Below are 20,175 nucleotides of genomic sequence, written 5' to 3'. Positions count from 1 at the left end.
CTTCCAAACTTAACGTATTTGAAGCAGATTATTTTTCTTATCCCAAATTCAGGACACCAGGTTCTGGAAGAAGTTTGTTTAGATAGTATTTTTGTTGGGTAGTTAGTTAGTTAGTTAGTTAGTTAGTTAGTTAGTTAGTTAGTTAGTTAGTTAGTTAGTTAGTTAGTTATTATTTGATTCCTTTTTCTGTATAGACCATTCAGAATCACACACAGCAATGTAGACTTGTGAATGGTCTTATGGGGGAGGTCAAAGGCTTGGCAAAAAGTAAATGTACATTCTTCTTTTCTGACAAACTTGGCATATTTTTTCATTTGCACTTTAGGTCTTCCTTATTTCCCACTTTTCCAATATTACAAGTGGAATTCTTTATTATTTTACATGCTCTGTTGCAGTGAGAGTGTTTCTGTGTAGGTCTGATGAAAAATCCCTGGTTATTTTTTAATTTGATAGATCTCCATAATTGTCTGTAAGGCTATGTAATACTGCAGTTGAACTTCATATTCCTGCTTTTTATAACATTTTAGGACATATTCCTTCTCAGCTAATAAATAGCACACAGTAAACAAGGTAGTAATTTTATTTTTAAAAAATCAAAAGAGGTACAATTGCAGTGCATCTCTCTACCATCCCTTTGCACTAAAAACAGGTTGTTTGAATGAGTAAGAATGACTCACGAGAGCATGCTGATGGTTAAAACACTTGACATTACATTTAACCTAATTTATAACAGACATTAACAGACATTTCAGAAATAATTCAAGTTGCTATGGGATCCTTTATAAAAGCAGTCATGGTATGTAATGTCTGGGACTGTATGAGACTGGGTTACATAACTTGCTTAAGTCTTTTTCTTCCCTCCTCTTTATAAATTATTGGTAGAGTGAGATACAAAAGTCTCTACAAAATCTCTGGCCTTTTTTGGGGAGCTTGTTAATATTTTCTGAGTAGTCTGTGTGTGTGAATATACCGTGACCTATCCACATAATCATGCTTACATTGCCCATTCTGGCACCACCAGCTGCTTTCACTTTTTCAGTGGAATTCTGTGGAAGAGTGAAAGAGGTGTTCTTTAATATAAATAACTTTTATCATGCGTGGTTGTTATCTCACACAGCTTTTGAAAATTTCTTTACAAATGGATTGGTTTCTCTTTCCCAATTATTACTTTTTTTATTAGGCATTGAAATAATGCTTATATAAGGAACATGGGTATATTGACTATTGTATTCATGATCTATTTTGGGACAGAACAAAACCGACATGAAGGAAATTTAAAAAAACATGATGGAAAAAATTGTGAACTACATATTTGTATGTGTGCTTGGAGAAAAAAAAAAGGTGGTTTTTATTTAGTCATTCTTAAAACCATAAATCAGGAGGAACATTACAGGAAAGCTGGGTTTTGACATGCTAAGTCTGAGCACCAGAAATTAAACTTTTTTTTAGCAATGTAAAGAAAATAATTATTTAATTTCTGAAGAAAAACACTTAGAGAATTGTATTTTAACTTTGAGTTTCCAAATAACATCCTGCCAGCCAAATCAACTGAGAGATTTTGCAAAATAATCAATAACATGACATGAAAGCAGGTTACATAAGTAGGAGTGCATAACTTTTAAACAATGTTTATTAGTAAGCAATAAGAGAAGCACAGGCAAGTATCAATTCTGTCTGAATTCAGAGGGGTTTCTTTCTGATGTTAGTCAATACATAATAACCTCAGGCCCTTTGTAGCCAGATGCTTTGATGCTGCACAGATCTGTTTTTGAGGCTGTTTCTATAATTAAAATTCAGAAAAGGAAAATTAAGTATTTTCTATAATTAAAAATCAGAAAAGGAAACTTCCTTACAATAAGGTAAAATGTACTGTATATGCTTGTCCTAAAACAGCAACAACTGCATTAGAATTCCATAACTATCAGACTATCATGAAAATAAATAAATTTTTTATAGTGTTACAGATTTTTGCACTGGTTTTTGGAAAGAGAATTTTATAGTGTTCATTTGCCCAGGCATGCATCCAAAAAGGTGATTTTCAACAACCAGAGGATTCTGTCCTCTCTCTCATGAGTGAATATGCTTTGCCCTCACTAGGAAAAGAAAAAAATTTCATGCACTCTGAAATTTCATTCATGAGACTTTCTCAAGAGCAATTACCATCTTTGCCGATTTTCTACAAACTTTAAAAGCTGAAGAAAACAAATCCTTTGCAGTGTTATTAATGTTAAGCATGACTCAAAAGAAAATAAAGATGTGGGGGACTGATTTAATAAAAAAAAAAACAAACAGAATCAGCTGAAAAGAGCTTTTTGGGGTTATCCAGCATGGTTCTACCAAACCGTGCATTTTGGACAATAGAAAACTAGATAGCTCTGCTGTACGGTGGTAGTGATTGAGAGCAAAGGTATTTTTGTTTGTATATCACCCATTTTATTAAATTGATGAAAGACATAAATATAGTTACATTACCTACATTTTAGACTTAATTTTTATACTTAATTTTCACAATCACCATGGCATCGGGTTTAAGACACCAAACACATGCGAGCTGATTTAGGAATCTTGATTTTGGTTTTAGGGAGATAATTTTTACTGTCCTACCTCAGTCCAGTAAAGCATTTAAGCACACCTTTGATCTAAGCAGAGTTGCCTGCAGCCCTTGCCTATTTGCTTGGGTCTGTTGCTTTTACTGCTCTTTCCTTAAAACAATTTGCAGCTGCTCATCACAAACCGTTGTGCTCTAAGATGAACAAGAGGATCTTCCAGGCTTTCTTAACCTCCTCTTGGGTGCATGCTGCCAACAAGAATAAAATTTTTGCTGAAGGTGATTGGAGAAAAGATAATCACTGTAGGTTTTAAAATACTCAATAGTCACTTGGTTCTCATGCAATAACACAGCTATTCATAAAAATCCTATTAAAAGCTACTCAATAGAAATCAGCAAATTAAATCCAAAGACACCAATTTATTGTCTAGTTCCCAAGTCACTCCAACAGGTTTTTAAAAGCTGCTAGTTAAAAACATAAAATGATGGATTTTTGTCTTTTCTCCATTTTTCTCTTTCCCTGGTCACAGCCAACAGATGGCACAAGACATCCTGTGAGCTTGTCCCCGACCATGTATCAGATGGCCTCAGCCAAAGGTGGGGTGAAGTGGTGGAGATTCTCCAGCACGCTTGGCAGCCCAGCTTGGAGATTTCTGTTTGCAAGAGAAGGGAATGTGCCAGCTTTCACAGATCTGTACTTGCAGGAGGAGACCTAGACCTGTGAGGCAGCACCCTGCCATCCGGCTCCTGGCTGGCACCCAGACCCTGTGAGTAATCCTCCAGTGGGGGAGGCATTCCAGATGAAGGGAGCCATCTCCCATTCCTCAAGCCCCAGCAAAAACCCCAAACGAGCTTCTGTTTCCATAGGAAGAATTAAGGGCTCACCAGGCACATGGGGCTCCCAAGATCTGTTCTTCAGAGGATTTTGTGGAGCACGGGTATCACATATGCTTAGGTAGAATGGGAGATCTTCCTGTCATGTGAAGGAGCCAGGATAGCAGATCTCCAGGCCACTCTTGGCTTTTTGGACCCCCAGCTGATTTCCAACCCCAGCTGGAGGTAAAAGGCAGGTACCCATTCCTCCTTGGCACCAGGCTGACAGTACAGAAGTGTAGACAGATGTGCTAAGACAAAGAAGCTGAGAAACTCAGGTTTCTGGTGCTCACCAGCAATGTCACCTTGGTGCTCACCAGCAACGTCACCTTGGTGTTCCGTGGGCAAAGATCAGGGCAGGCTCAGCTGTGGTCATGGCGTCCCCACATCACACGTAGCCAAGCCCAACACCCATAAGGAGCGTGGGGCAAACCTCAGGGCTCTGGGCTCCAAAGGTGAGCAAGCAGTTTGGCCGTGCCAGCACTCATCCTTATGCCTACAAGCAAAACTCTTTTTCCATATATTCTTTGTTCCACTGCCAGTCCTCTGAATCACGGTGTCCTTTCCCTGCTTCCCCCTCACTTGTACTCACATCTTACTTGCTTATGTATTTTAAAAGATGAAAAAAGCACAAAGTTTTCTGCCTACAGGTGTTTTGGGACACTCCTGCCTTTGTCATCTTCATTGGGCAAGGCACACAGTGCAGCAGGAATAAAAATGTGATTTTTTTTTCTTGATCTTTATGCTACTATTTTCATACTAATCAGCAGAAACAATTTCAAAATACCAGGAAAGCACTTAAAAGAAAAAAACAAACTTGACATGTAATAAATAATTTAACACCTCACCCTAACGCAACCTGCAGTGTCTTTCAGTCATGTTATGGATATACACTCATCAGTTTTTGTGGTGCTTTGCATAAATTTCATTAGTATGAACAGAGTAATATTAAAACACACACATAGACACAGTTTTCTGGCTTTTCAGTTCATTATGAAATACTTCACCTCTGGGCAGATGACTAATATGCCCAGAGGTAAAGTATGCTATTAAATTTCTCTATCCTTGAGTTGTGTCATAGCCAAAAAAAGGGTGCAGTCACTCATAATCTTTATTAAATTAGCTGAATACACCCACTCAGGGAAAATGCTGTTGTATGACTCTAATGTGTCCTGCAGCAGCATTAACATGCTTTTAGGTCATTCAGTTCCATGTTGTGGAGCTACAATAATAAATCCACGGTGAAAAATGGGGGAAATTTCCTGCCTGTTCTGAGTAGTTTGGGAGGCATTACCCAGAAGGTTTAAATTCCTGCTTAGCAGAAGTAAAACTTCACCCCATGTGGTATTGTGAAACTATGGAGTTTATGAATCCGGGGATATAGTGAACTCAAGCAAACTATTTGAGTGGGCCAATATAATTTTGAAGAAAGCTTTAGTTTCAGCTGTTTTGTGAAATACATTAATATAAAATTGTAATTTCTTATGGATTAATCTTTGTCAGAATAGACATTAAACTTGAATTGTTTCTTATATATTTTATTACTGATTCTATCTAGAACTAGACATGAATTCCTGTGTTTTTTGCTTTTAAACTGAGGAAGAAAACACGCAACCACTATAAATCATAAATAGGAAATCTTAATGGCTTATATAACATAAAAATATGTCACAAAACCTTTTGGGAATATAATTTCAGCCAGAATCTGCCTATTTTCAAGGTGGAATAGAAAACACTTTACCAGCCATTAAAACGTCTCTACAGATACTAGCTGGATTAAGCTAGTAACTTCGACTGGAAAGGAGTTTCTTCTGGTAATTTGCAATGAAGAAATTTCCTTGTCACTGTAACTTCTTTGTCTACCCTTGGAGCTAGTACTATTAAATGTTGTATGAATGATTCAAAGGCATTTAGAAGCACAACACAAATCTATTTGTTCATACAGGAAATTCGGGATATATTCTGTTAGTAGCTGACAGTGACCGTACTGGAAATGAATTCACCTTATAAACAAACCTGATTCAGTGTCTTGTTATAAATGAAGAATTATCTGGTTTGCTTGTATTTAGGGATATATTTTTGCTTGGGCAAGAAAATTATTTTTAAGTTAAAAAAGAGGTATTCAGAAAGGTATTTCTAATATTTGACATTTTTTACTTTCCAAGCTTGCACTTTTTGAAACTAACTTGGAATATTTTAGACATTTTATTTTGTAATTAATTTTCATTGTTCTCTTATTGGGTCATATTCTAGAGATAATGTAAATTCTAGGAATTCTAGTAAATCCTAGTTATTCTAGTAACTCCAGTAATACAATATGTCAACTCTAGTGATTCTAAGACATATCTATTGCAGCAAAAGAACAATATGAAAATTAAATTTTAACTCTTTTCAAGAAAGAAAAAGCATAATTCTTTTAATAACTTCATCAGTAGGAACTCCTTCCTTTACCCCTACTTATAGGTACATTGGATTACAGTAGAAGTACCTGAATTGATGAAATAAAGGAACATTAACATGAACACCATCAATAAAGGAACAGCTATCGGGATGATAATGAATCAAGGGCCTTGTTAAAAATTGCTCTTCAAGATGCACATTTATTGTGAATGCCTTGGCTTTATGACTTTTATCCTAAGCCTTACGGTGAAGTGTGATAAATCCTTAATTTTCCGTGCAGCAACATTTCTCGTCTCTTTTCTTAGACATAAATTGCCTAAGGTTGATCTTTAAAGAACTTATAAAGTGTCTAAATGCTTAATGGGGAAGATAAAGAAATGTGACTGTGACTAGAATTCCACCAAGATAAAGATTAAATTGCCAAAATATTCTAGTAATGAAAGGCAAAACCACCGTCTTTATCTCATTATGCTTATCACAACAGTAAAAGTTCATACTATCTAACGATTTTAGTTTATTCTTCTGTTTTTCTATAACTTGCAACCTCTTTCAAAACAGATGCGATCAAAACCAAAACAAAACAAGAATGCAGAAAAATAACAACAACAAAAAATCACCCCAAACACTACGCCAATTAAAGCAGAGTAAATATTTCAAACCCTTCTTCATGAAAATCACTTGGTCTTAAGGGTCGTTAGTAAACCTAAGTAATTAAAAATTAGGGTCGTATGAATAACTGTTATTTCATAATGCCAGGCTAAAGACAAAGACAAGACTGCAATAGTACAATTGTACAGTTCTTATTAAGGTAGCAAACCAGCAACTCATAAGCACATTAGAAAAAATATGAATAATTTAGATGTCAAGCTGACACATACTGGACCAGCTTCCTTTCCTCTTTAAATTCATAAGTCTATACAGGTCTTATAGTATGATTCAGATCTCATAATTTAATGAAACAAACTTAATCAGAGGCATTCATTAAATAACAATTCTGATAAAGAGATAATTAAGAATGACGAATTGAAGACCTACTTTCTTTTCCTCTATCATTCTGTGAAAAGTTCTACAAAGGTGCAATTTGCTAATTAAATCGTATGATCCAAATCAATGTTTCAGGCACGTAATTGCATGGTGTTTTTCTCTTCTTGAAGAAATCATGGAAATTTCCATGAGAATTGAGGATGTACCTCAATTTTTATTAATTTTTTTTATTAATTCTTTAAACTATCTTCTCATTTTAAATGTTGATAATGTCTTTTTCTGTACTGTCTTAAAAAAGAACTGACTAAAAGCAGGAAAGACTTAGAATTTGGAGTATATAGAGATTGGATGTGCTTAAAGTTTTGTATGTGTGAGATTCTTTCAGGAGTAAGTGGGTCTTTAGTTTAAGTGCTGCAATAGACTTAACTGCACACTCATTTCTGTCCCTGTCCATGGAAGGACAAAAACACATATTCTCTGTGAAGGGTGTATCTGCAATTTTGCACAACTACTTAAATTTTGTTTTCCTCCTCTTTCCTCCTTGCTTTTATGTGCAAACTAATGTTTTAAAAATTAGTGAAGGTTCAGTTTAGATGTTTTCACTGCTCCTTCCTGATGCAGATAATTTCTGCGACCATGTAAAGAATTAAATATTATTTTGTATTGCATGCTGCTGTGAATGGAAGCAACTACTGTCTATCTTTGAGAAGCTCCATCATCAAGATGATAACTTGATTTTTTAAAAATTCAGAATGTTTAACATCTTTTCATAGACGGATACAATTTTTCTTCAAAACTGCAAATAAGGCTGAATGCAGTGCATAATTCTTAATGATAAGAAATCATTAGAAATCATCCATTCTGGTAAAAAAATCCCACAATCCTATTATTATAAATTTTTAAGGGGCATACATAAAATTTCTGATTTATTCAAGAAGGTTTTCTAGTTCACTCAATAACAGACCTAGATTTCTTGCTTAAGGAGTATATGTTTCCTGCAGTCCATTCACTGTTCTTCTGCTTGTCTGGTTTGCTTTGTTTTTTTTTTTTTCATGTTTCTAGCATTACTGTCATTACAGAAATCTGACAGGTCTGATGTGAAATGTCTTTATGACACCACTGGGATACTAATAAGAAGAGGGGGGAAAAAATCAATTGCACTCCTATTTAACTAAAGTTGAATCTTTATTATAGAATTTTTTTACAAATTGCCCAAATGCAAACCATTTTTCCATTTATCCAGTTCCTACCACCCTGTTTCTCAGTCGTCAAATGGAAAAGCTAAGAACAAGTAGCACAGAGACTGCAGTTTCTGTACTTTCCCAGAAACTTTCTCTTTGTTTTAGTGGCCTGTATTAATATTTACTTTTTCTGATTTGTGATTTACTAGTTGTACACTATTAGTTTCAGAAATTGCTTAGGTAGCCACAGCTTGAGATTAGCTCATTCTTAGAAATGTGACTAGTAATTCAGTTGTAGTTATCTAGCTTCCAGCTGGTATCAGTGAGTTAACCATTTCCTAGCAGCGGAGCTTCAATTCCATGTGAGGAGGGTTCTGTGGATTTTCCAGTTTTCGGAAAAGTTTTCCAGAGGCAATACTGCCATGGGCTGCAGATATTCACATATTCATGACCAATACTCAGCCTTGCAGCAGTTTGGGTGGCATGCTGATTTCACATGCTGCACCATAACTCAGAGACATTTAGCACCTACCCATCACAACTTTGTTCAGCCTCTGTTATTAATCCTTGCCTGGAGAGTAGCTAAAATCACCATTTTTGTACCTGTGTTTTTGTGTGCTGTGGCTACTCTTCTCTGACTGCTCTATCATGTCTTGGTGACATCAGTAACCTCCTGAAGATTGGGAGTAATAGGATAATGATGCCTGGATATGCCTCTCCTCCATGCCTATTCTTCTGGCAGTCTACACAGGTCTTTGTGAAGCTGAATTAAGCATACCCTAGGACAGTGTATTAGACTAGAAATCCATGGAACTGGAATATCTCCCAAACTGACATTCTGACTGCTTTACAGCTTTGCATTCTCTTTATTCTTCTTAGTTAGATGTAAAGACACAGACAAAACCTACTGACTTTATATCTCAATGTCTCTATTACTTTTACAAGAGAGGTGACATGAAGGCACAAAAACATATTACCATCATGGAAAATCCCAAGAACTTTGAGTCACAACAGAATTATAAGTATACATGGCTTCTGCATAGGATAAACTACTTAAGTATCCGTTTGTAAAATTTTCTTGTCTGAAACTGTCTAAGCATGGTCCTATGCCCTGAAAAAAAATCTATCCCATCTATCTCTGAAATTTCTGGGGTTAATATGAAGTGGCAAGATTTACGATATCAAACTATCTCCTGTTTTGTATGAACAGTGATATACTCCTAAGTACTACTGGAGCACAACCTTTATTAGACATGACCTGACCAGACTTGTTCTTCTATTGTAGCTCAAGATTAAAGCATTTGTTGCAACATTTTTTAAAGTAATCCTCTCTCTGGCTGACTCATAACAGCTGTTAAATAACTAGGTATTTAGCTTAAGATGAACTGAACCTACAAATTTAAAAGTGATATAATAACCAACCCCTTTATGCATAGCAAAATGCTTCTGTCATCATTTGAATGCTTCATGCTGACGTCACTATCTGCATTTGATTGAACTGATCTAATACCATAGTTGACAAAAGATTATACTGATGGTGAATATGTGTTTCTGATGCATTATGGAGGAGGAAAGACACCACATAGGAGCAAGAGGCACCGTGTGGTGGGAGATGGAAAAGTTGACATAATGTTGTTGAAAAGTCCAAAAGATTGTTTGGAGTTTGTTGCTAAGTGTTCCAATGGCAACACATGCAAAAAGTACATATGCATTGTTTTTCCTTATTTTCTTTACCCCCTTTGCCAGTTATCTGGTAGTCTCTCTTTCCTCCCACAGGGCTGTCCATTAAATCATAGCTTTGTTATGAATGTAATGGTGGTATGTTCACCTTTTTTTTTAATGCCCCCTTAGAGGTTCTGATTTGTCAGAAACTTCTTAACAGTAATACTACCTGGTGCTCCTGCAGCAGGTCATTCTTTCTTGACCATGGTGCCCCAAAAGTGTTGAATTTTTCTGATGGGAGAAGTTGACATCTAGAGAAGTAGAGCAGATTCAGTAGAGCAGATTCAGCTTTATCTGCTTATATAGAGCAGATTCATTTTTATATTCATTGCCCCCTCCTAACTTACATCACAAGGAATCCTCATGCTTTTTTTCCCCAATGAAGAGACGACATGCACATAAAGGCTTTTATTAAAACAAAACTATGTAAAAGCTCAACCAGATGAAAAAAACCTTTTCTTTTCTCTTGTTGAAAAAAGTAACTTGCTTCCTTTTCACATATACTCTTGGTTCAATTTTCACTGGTCCTAATATTATTTGCAGTAATATTTGAAAAGACATCATCTACTGTTGGAATTAAGTCTAGGAAGTGAGAGTTTTTTCGGTGTGCACAAGTTTAATGAACACTGAAGTAAAATGACAATTTTAAAGACCACAGGCACATTCCTGAAACCTTTTAAAAAGACACTCAGCTTTAAGCCTGCGTCAAATGCCTTAGAACCTGAAGATTAATGATTTGAGTAATGTGCTGTCTCAGTGCAGACCTGAATTCATGAGATAATAATTCACACCCAGAAGTTGAAAATGCTCAGTTTTGTTCTTCCCACAGTAAACATGAAAGCACCAGTGTTTGTGGGCACCAGTGGCTTCAGGACGTGTAATTTCCTTCTGTTTCGAGCTACATTTGTATTGTTGGGAAGTCCAAGAGTGCTTAGTTATGCTGTACTCCATGCAAACATGGAGGTTTTTTTGAGACCTGATAGAGAACACAATAAGGCAGTGACAGAGATGCATCTGTTGTGTGAACCAGCTGATAGTAAATCTCACTAATGTAATTTATTGTTCTCCTCTGAGTGTAAGGGGCAACCAGAAAGAAAGTCTGAAGATGTTCACCTGAAAATGAGGTGGAGGAAATTCTGGCACTGTGAACTCCTCTGCAGTATCAATCACCTTATTGATAAGGGAGAAGTAGAGACTGGTATGTGAAAAACCTTGACAGTGACAAGAAGTTACCTATATTTGGTAAGAAAGACGGGGAAAGAAAGAAGAGGTGTGATATCACAAAACCTGAACTCATCTAAGCTACAATATGAGAACATAGTATTTTGCAGCAGCAAAGCCGGAATGCTCTAAATTCCTGCTTACCAGTCACAGATAATAATGTTGTGATGAACATGTGGGATTTTAAGAGCTGAAAAAATCAAATGTGTTGTTTGGAACAGCCACATCCCCAAGAAAGAGAAAACAGACAATAAGATGATCAGTTCAATATTACAGATCAAGTATCTGCGAGGCAGGTAAGTATAAAGAAGGGAAAGTAGGGAAAGTCTGCCAAAACAGAGGCTCAAAACCTCCTGAAGAGATGTAAGAGAAACAGGACAAGATTTTTTTTTTTTTTTTTTTTTTTTTTTTTTTTGAGAATAAAATTTGCCTAGAGCAGTCTGTGGTTGCCTTGTTTCTCTCATGTAGCCTTATCTTCTTGTAACTTTGAGGATTAAATAGGAATATCTCATATAACATTAAAAAGAAATCACAGATTTCTATCTGGTAAGTGAATTTATACTCCTCTATCAGCTAATCAGACAAAGTAATTTTTTTACTCATGTGAAAAGTGTGTGAAAGTGTGTGAATACAAGAAACCAGTGATGACAAGTGTCAAGTGCTCAGTGATATTTTAACCAGGAGAAAATTAACCTGAATGTTACTGGAAGCAAAAACACTTAACAAAAGACATGGTCAAAATGGTAGTGGAGATGGAGAATTACATTCTGTCCTGCTCACAGGGGGCCATGCCTGCCCTGTGAGCAGTGGATAGCCTCACAGGGACATGACAGCTCTCTGACCTCTCCTTGCACAGCCTCTCATTTTAGCTGCACAGGCACTGCTTCTGTATACATAGCCTGGTTTCCCTTGGGAAACTGAACTGAAACCATACTGTTTCAAGTGTAACAATGGTGTTAGTTCCTCTCTTTTCCCATTCCTTAATAACCTGTTATGAAATCTGAGTCAATGCAGCAGAGTTCAGAGATGTGTTTCATGCAGGCTGACAGTGAGGCTGCAGAGAGGGGCACCAGCCATCACTTGCAGTCATGAACGTAATGCTCAGGAGACCTCCTGGCCGTGCATTGTCCTCTGCCCAAGCTGAGAGCAGAGCTTCCATCAGGGCTAGGGGTTTCCTCTCTGGAAGAGGATGTGATCTGATGGGAAGGGGCAAAGGGGATGTAGCACCATTGCACCACATAAAACTGGCTTTTATTAGCTGTGCCCCTCACAGGGCAACTGCTCCACAGCTGCAGCTTTACAGCTCAGGGCAAGGATCTCCAGGGGCTCAGCTTCAGAGCTATGACTCCGTCTGTGGGGTCTTCAGTTAGCTCTCAGAAAAAATAGCCACACAGTATCCAGTGCTTCTGGAAGAGGAGGAACAGTTTTCTTACAATCTTTTCATCTTTCACCCTCTCCATTTGCACACCTTTATGTTCTGCCAAGTGTTCCCTCTTAAACAGATACACATCTTTGTCCCAGACTTAATTCCTGTCATCAGCTTCGCTTTCTCTGCAATCATCATGATGTTGAAATCACTAGTGAAATGTACAAAAAATTTTTGCAGTCAAACATGCATCAGCTTGGCTTACAAACACATGCTTGGAAAGTGGACATTTTCAGCTCATTAGTGCCTCCCGTTTTTTTGCTCTGTGTAGCAGCTGTGCTCATGTCATGGTTGCTTGTGGCTTTGGAAGATGGAGTATTTTTAGATTATTGGCACCAGAAACGCAGGAGAGACTGGCTCAGAAGTCTAAGCCAAGCTCCATGCTGAGCACAACTCCTTTGGTTCAGAAAGTGGTGTTTACTTCTGGCTCCTGCTCTCCCCTCCACCCTCCAGCTGGAGAATTCAGGTTTTTTTACCTCAGACAAAAAGCCATGGGGAAACTGATACAACTTTTTAAAAATTTAAACATAATTATTGATCAAATTCACACAGATTTTAAAGGTCAGCCCTGTGTCCAGTGTCCCTCTGGAAAGCCATGCCCCCTTCACACTCACTAAATTGCATCTTGTACCTGTTTTTTAATAGACACATACCGATACACAGCTGGTGATGAGAAAGGTAAATAAAGAGAGGCAGAAGCAATGGGAGTCCGTACATGAGCTTGTAATAGTCGTTCTTCAGAACAGAAAATCTAACACTTCTCCTTCTCTTTCAGGAAGGACTTTCTCTCAAGACAGCTCGTAAACACAGGCAGGCAAGAAGGCAGAGAAGGACTGCCTTTCACAAGCTGGAGAAGTCAGATGACATCAGCAGAGTTTTTAGTAGACAGTAAAACACAGCACAAGCTGCACGCCTGTAGCATGGGCAGCTTCAAGAAGGGTGTCTAGCCCTTTCTTTCTGATAAGATAGTGTTAAGAAGGTCCAGTATTAGAGAAGAAAAGGAAAGCAATATACTTCAATTTCTGGCTCATGCCCTAGGCTATGCCATAGGTGAGGCATGGGTTACTGGGGAACATGTGGTTTACAGGAAAAAATACCCAAAGGTGTGTTTTGTGGTTTAATAATGGCCAAACACCAGGCATCTGTGAAAGCCATTCACTCACCCTCTTCTGCTACAGTTGTACAGAGGAGAGGGGGGGAAAAAAAAACAAAGGCCACAATAAGTACTGTGAGAAAAACACTCTAAGGGCAAAAAAAGTTTCAGATTTGAAGGTACAAGGTAAATATATTATTAACAGAGTCAGATGAGAATAATGAGAAGTAAAAGAGGCCTTTAAAACACCTTTTTTCCCCCCAACTCCTCCCTTCTTCCCATCCCACCAAGAGTGCAGAGAGACAGGGCATGGGGGTTTTGGTCAGTTTGTTATTCAAGATCTTTTTCTGCTCGCTCAGGAGAGGAATCTTTCCTCTGCTATGCCAAGGGGTCCCTTCCACAGGGACAGGACCAAACAGTCATGCCACAACTGTTGTGCCATGAGTCACTTGTCCACTGGATTCAGTCTTTTGAGGATAGGCTGCTCTAGTTGGGAAGCAAGGGCCCTCTCCTTATCTCTGGAAGCAGGGGCCTTTCTCTCTCTATTCAGGTCTCCCACTGGCTCACAGCTTTCTCGAGCATCCACCTGCTCCAGCATGAGCACTTTTCCTATGGACTGCAAGTGGATCTCTGCATGAACTTCATGTATTACAAAGGGACAATTTGTTTTGTCATAGTCCTCACTACAGCTTGCAGAGGAATCTTGACTCTGCCTGGAGCACCTTCTCCCTCTCTTTTTTTCCCCACTGACCTCAGTGTCACCATGTTTTCTCTCACATGTCTTAACTTCCTCCTTTTCTCTGACCAGAAGAAAAACTGCTGCTCGTAGGTACCATTGCCAACAAGTTTCACCAATTCAAAGATTCCTGCAGAATCCTGCAGAGCCAAGAGGTCCATCTCATCTAGGCTCTGCCCTAGGGAGTTGTCTGCCACCTTTACACTATCGGCCATGTGTCCCTGCTGCCCGTGCAGTGGCAGCCAGAGCGGTGCTGGCGCTATGCAATGCCTCTCTTCACACGGGGTGTCAGGAAGGAGAAGCCACAGCCGCCACCCCTGCCCTACCACCTGCGGCACTGCTGTCCAGGAGTGGCCAGGCAGGCCAGGCCTGCCAGAGGCTGTGCCAAGATAGTGGCAGCCACAGTGGTACATTGCCTCAGGCTGTGCCAGGGTGGTGCTGGCAGTGGCGCCTCACCATCCCTGGAAAAAACTGTGCTTGCACTGTTTTGATTTTCTTCTTAAATGTCAAAACAGAGGCATTACCAACCTCTCTATTTGGCTCAGAAGCATGTCCATCTTCAGGGCCATCAGGGTTTGGCTCTGTCGGACATGGAGGAAGCTTCCAGCAGCTTCTCACAGAGGGCCTTCTCACAGGCCCTCCCGGGCTACTGAAAACCAGGCTGTGCCAAGTCAAGACAATGTGACATGTATGATATTGCAATCCAACAGATCATGACATGATATTTTTGAACCCATGATAATCCCCCAGTTACAGATGATCCTTTTGGTGTGTATGCATTGACACAAACACATACAATGATGTGTGCTTACATGTGACCATCGGGTACTTTTACAATGGCCGTGGGGCAAATTTACCAAACAAACTAAGGTGTGTATTTTGGGGTCTGCTGCAGATACCAACTCTACTTATGTGTAGTCATCATGCTATTAATTCACTCCAATACAGCCCAAATGCTTTCTCTGAAATGGAAACACAGGTTAGCAGGATAGGGAATTTTGGTTTATTCCACTTACTACATCTGGTCCAGCTGATAACCCCAACTAGTGGTGCTTTTAATTTCTGATATTCTGTGTTCAACAGCTGCAAAAATAAAGATCACAAAAATTCAGATATAAATTGAACTAAACACTTGGTAAATGTGAAGTCATGTATTGCATTTTATGTCATGTATGTTTTGTGAAGAGTACACTGTCTAATAGTTTGAACACTGAAGAGATAAACTCAATATTAACAACTCGTGGTGTTCTCTGACACAATGGAGAAACTGCTTAACTGTTAATAGGACACCTTATATATCCAGGAGAATTGCAAATGAACATTTTCTAGGTCAAGACTTTTGCATGTTTGTCATGAGATGAACTTTCACAAGCACTCAAAACTGTCAGGAAATTTTGTTCCCCTTTATTTTGTCATTGAAGAGAGCATCCCCAACCATTTACTTGTCTCTTGTCTATGAAAGGCAGAGAATGTGGAGTTTCTCATATTTTCAGCACCTTATTGCTCCATTATCATGATGAAGCCAAGATTTCATGACAAGGGTCAGAGATTTGGCTGGGGAACAACTCAAACATTGGCCTTACCTCATGAAACAGTCTGTGGTTACCTTTCCTCATCCCTGCCATCTGATCTGTGTCAGTACTGGAATAGAAATTTCATCCACATGTCCTTGGGTTTTATTGTCTCTCTCAGACAGCAGGAACTCAGTGAAGACCACTTTGTTCCTAGACTAAGAACTGTATATTTGCTTAAAAATCTCAGTTTGCTACTCAGTGAGCTGTGCTACACGACCAATGTATTTGCCCCCAGACTGCTATGCCAGAAAATAGTTGGGCCAAGAGTCATTTAATTAAATGGCTGTTGAAACTTCTACTTGACAAGGAGAAAATTTTCCATGTTATTGCAAATTTTTATTGTCTTTGTGCATCAAGTCCTTCTTTATGGGCTAGAGAAAATAACACACTAGTCCAGAGAAGAAGCATTTGAATATTGTGTTCATGCCACTAATTGCAATTCCTCCATCAGAACAGGTTTCTTTAGTTACTTATAATTAGTTGCTAAATTTAGCATGCCACAAGACAGAACAGTAGAACCATCACTAGTAATCACAGCACATCTTCTATTACTCCTTTTGCTTCATAATTTAAAAAAAATATTTAATTCTATTAATTTACATCTCTATTTTTAGGCCACCTGGAGCATTTTAGAGAGGTGGACCTTGCTACAAACTGTTTGCCCATTCTAGCATGTTGAATGTCACTGTGTGTGCTAACACGGTATTAGAGGTATAATTACAGGTGCCTCTGGGGATGGGTGGAGGGAGAACAGGCAGAAATTTTTAGAGAACTCATGCAGAGGTAGCAAGATAAGCTCTGGAGATGGGGAGGCATGAGCATGAAGAGGTATTGCCCAGAAAAGGAAAAAGGAGCTATTAATATGCCAGGTCTGTATGATGATGTTTAATAGCAGGTGCAGTGTGACAGTTTGTGCAACTGCAATATATGACTATAATGCAAGCATGACAACAGTGTTTACAGTTATGGTGTAGCCCTGTTCAATTCTAAGATAACTAAGAGATTACTTTGATGATGGCAGTGGGTGTCTACAACAGCCTTTGCAGCATGCACTCATGGAAGAGTTAGCAGTACCCCACTATGGTTATGATTGCTGCACCCAAATTCCTGGACTTTTCTTAGTGCTAAAAAGTCTGCTTTTGTTCCTGAGCATCCCTGTTGATGGCTTAAGGCCTCAGGATGTTGCATATGGCCAGGGTAATCTGCTAAAAGGCACAGCCACCATAGCAGCTGATGCTTACGACCTGGTGGTAACAATGCTGGCCCTATTCTGCTGACCCCACCCTTGTCATCCTTGATTTTGCCATTTAGCTGCTTAGACAACATGACCTATGGCTCTCTGGCCTTCATTCACTCCATTTTCTGGACAGATTCATCATTACTGAGTCACTTGCTGAGCTGATCCAAAAGTGACAAATCATAACATCTTCCTATTACTATGTCTTCATCTTGCAACTCTTCCCCAGGGGAGACCATTCCCTGAAACCACTCAGAGGTCAGATGTGATCTCTGCTTTCATTGCTCTATGCATCCTAAACATGCCATTTTTGCACTTTCTGTCCTAAGTTCTACAAATCATGTTAAATGAGCAAGAGAACAAATCTTTTCATGGCAATATCAACAGTTTAATTGTTGTCTTACAAATACAGTGATAAGAACAGTAGAACAGAAAAAATTTTACTCTGACGAGGACAGAACAAAATAGCACAGCTTTGGAGAAACAAAGCATGTAACTTATGCAAACAGAAGTCATGCAAAACACAACAGGATGCCAGCTTAGCTTTGCAAGGTTGACAAAGCAGAAGGTATGCAAAGCAATGATATTGCACTTACTCAAAATTAGAGCTGAGGAACAGGCACCTAAAAATGACGCTGGACATGGAAGACAAACCCCAAAGAACCATATAAGGACTTCCAAAAAGAGGGTGTGACTACGTAAAATAAAGAAATACATGTCCATCAAGTAATCAGGGGTAGCCTAAGAGTTATGTCATCAGTGTGTATGATAAAACTCTCAGTTTTGAGCATTTACTCTCATTACTGAGCATTTGCAATGCTCAGGGCACTCAGTTAGAGGAAGGATACTCTGAGTGACCAGCACACTGCAATAAAGAATGCTGCTTTTTAATACTCAAACATGTGCTAGAAAGTTTTTATCTGGCCAATTTCTGTATCAATGTTAAGGCTTTATGGTTAGGCTGGGACAATGATACATTAGTATACTAGTCTTTCATCACAGGCAATTCTAAATCTGTTTCTTACGTTAACATGAAGTTACATTAAGATTTTATAGTGTGTCAGTGGTGCTCTCCCCTGTTAGACCCCTATAGACATTGTGTTTTCTCTTCCATATTTATAGAAAGATTTTTTCTTTTTTTGATTCTTCCTGATATCCTTTGCAATTTACAAAGTATGTCACCTTTTGAGCTATGTGACACAGCATGGACCATTTAAAGTGGGCCAAGTTGTTTTTTTTTTACTAAGTATTGATAAGAAATCTTATCCTATTTAAGTGGTTGCAGAGCTGGGGCTGAGCAGGGCAAGACAGCTACAACAGAGTGTATAACTCATCAGGTTGGTTTTGCTAGGACAGGAGATGGTTATTGTTGAAGGTTCTGAGAAGGTGGACTCAGGATGCAGGACCTCTATCCCTGTCACTCCTACAGGACACAGCTGACTGAGTTCAAAAATGGTTTTCCTCTCACCCAACCAGAACCCAGTGAGGCCAAGAACACTTTAAGGCTGATTTCACCTACTTTTAGGTTGTGCTTTGTATGAACTTTTCGATATTTTCTAACAAAAAACCTCACCCTTATTTGAATGGAAAATATCCTCCAGATGATCTTACCAGGAGACAATACTTAAACAACAGTTTCCCTTTATATGACCTTTCAGCATTCACATATTGATTTTCTTGTTCTTCCAAGGCTCTGGGAATGAGTTACATTCCAAGCTGTAATTAGTAATGATCCCTCTGTGAAGCTAAATACAATTTCTAGAAGAGCAGTTGAATATCTACTGCCTAGTAAAACATATGCCATATCTTATATCTAACACATTGCATTATATAATACAATCTAATTGTGCATTATGCATTATGCATTATGTTGTACCATACAATATATTGTACTTACTACAATATATTGTATCATATATTGTATTGTACAATATATTGCACTTAATATAATACATGGTATCTTTTTCCAGGTGTGTGTTTATAAAGACATTTGGAGTTTTTCTTGCTAGTATTTTTAACAAAACTGTAAAATAAAGAACAGAAAATTTTCCCCAAACCTTTTTTTTTCTTTTCCGTTTCTGCAGAAATCTAATGTTTAGTCCAGGCAGAACCTGTAACTTAGCTGTTCCATGGCTCCCATCACCTTTGAGTCACATTCCCAGAGGGTACTACAGCTTGCATGATTGACTCCTGCTATTGCCTAGCTGTCTTTTAAGTAATGTTGTCTCTTATCCCACATCGCAAAAAACTCTTTTTTCCCTGGGGAAAAAAAAAAATTCCCTGACTCTAAAAAATTTTGGTCCAAAAAATCATCAAATTAAACATAAATTTAGTTAAAATGGTAAGGTATGTTAACATACAGCAGAGTGGAAAGGCCTATCCCCTACCCCTGTATTCTTGATTAGATTTTAAACCACACATATGCTTCAAACACTTGTTGGCTTAATAAGGTACATATGATGGAAGGAGTCATTTTTTCAGTATGAGGATTTTGAACTTTTTTTTTTCCAATTTTCAGTTACAGAGTATTGTGGCTTTACTGTGTTTAAATTACACTTTTGTAGAAATATCTCCCTACAATGATAATTTCTTCTTGGGAACACTGGCATTTGCATATTATTGAGTACATTCATTAAGGTATGTATGTGCACAATTTTCAGAGAAGACATTAGCAGATCGTTAATCATTTGCGTACATTTACTGCTAGTTTGGTGATTGAATTTATGCCAGCCTTACTAGAATGAGCTGTCACACAGCATTAGTCATTTTTTTTTGCCTTACATTGGTGACCGAGGAAGTAGAGCTTCTGGGAACTATCCAAACCTCTATTAGCAGTGGTGGCGGGCCTACACGTCTTTCAAATACCTCAAGGGATGGTGACTCAACCACTTTCCCTGCTCTAGCCTGTTCAAGTGCCTGACCACCCGTAAGCAGAGAGATTTTTCCTAATATTTAACCTAAACATCCCCAGGTAAAACCTGGGGCCATTTCCTCTCATCCTGTCATTTGTTACTTGTGAGAATAGACCAGCACTCATCTCCCTACAACCTCCTTTCATGTTGTTGTAGAGAGAGATAAGCTGTCCCCTGAGCCTCTTTTTCTCCAGGCTAAACAACTTCAGCTCACTTAGCTGTTCCTCATAACCCTTGTACTCTAGACCCTTCAATGCACTGGCTCTTA

General features: G+C 38.5%; 1 long non-coding RNA gene across 1 annotated transcript in view; it reads left to right on the top strand.

The window, feature by feature from the left end:
* The window catches only part of LOC132341753 (uncharacterized), a 32,230-nt gene that overhangs the window by 10,092 nt on the left and 1,963 nt on the right, over positions 1–20,175 (top strand). Inside the window, exon 2 of the long non-coding RNA XR_009490298.1 lies at positions 3,079–3,315. This is a non-coding gene — a long non-coding RNA (uncharacterized LOC132341753). The remainder of the gene's footprint in view (positions 1–3,078; positions 3,316–20,175) is intronic.

Source organism: Haemorhous mexicanus, chromosome Z (assembly GCF_027477595.1).
Source record: "Haemorhous mexicanus isolate bHaeMex1 chromosome Z, bHaeMex1.pri, whole genome shotgun sequence".
Classification (NCBI taxonomy): Eukaryota; Metazoa; Chordata; class Aves; order Passeriformes; family Fringillidae; genus Haemorhous; species Haemorhous mexicanus.
Note: the sequence above shows the minus strand (reverse complement) of the source record. Positions and strands in the feature narration are given on the sequence as shown.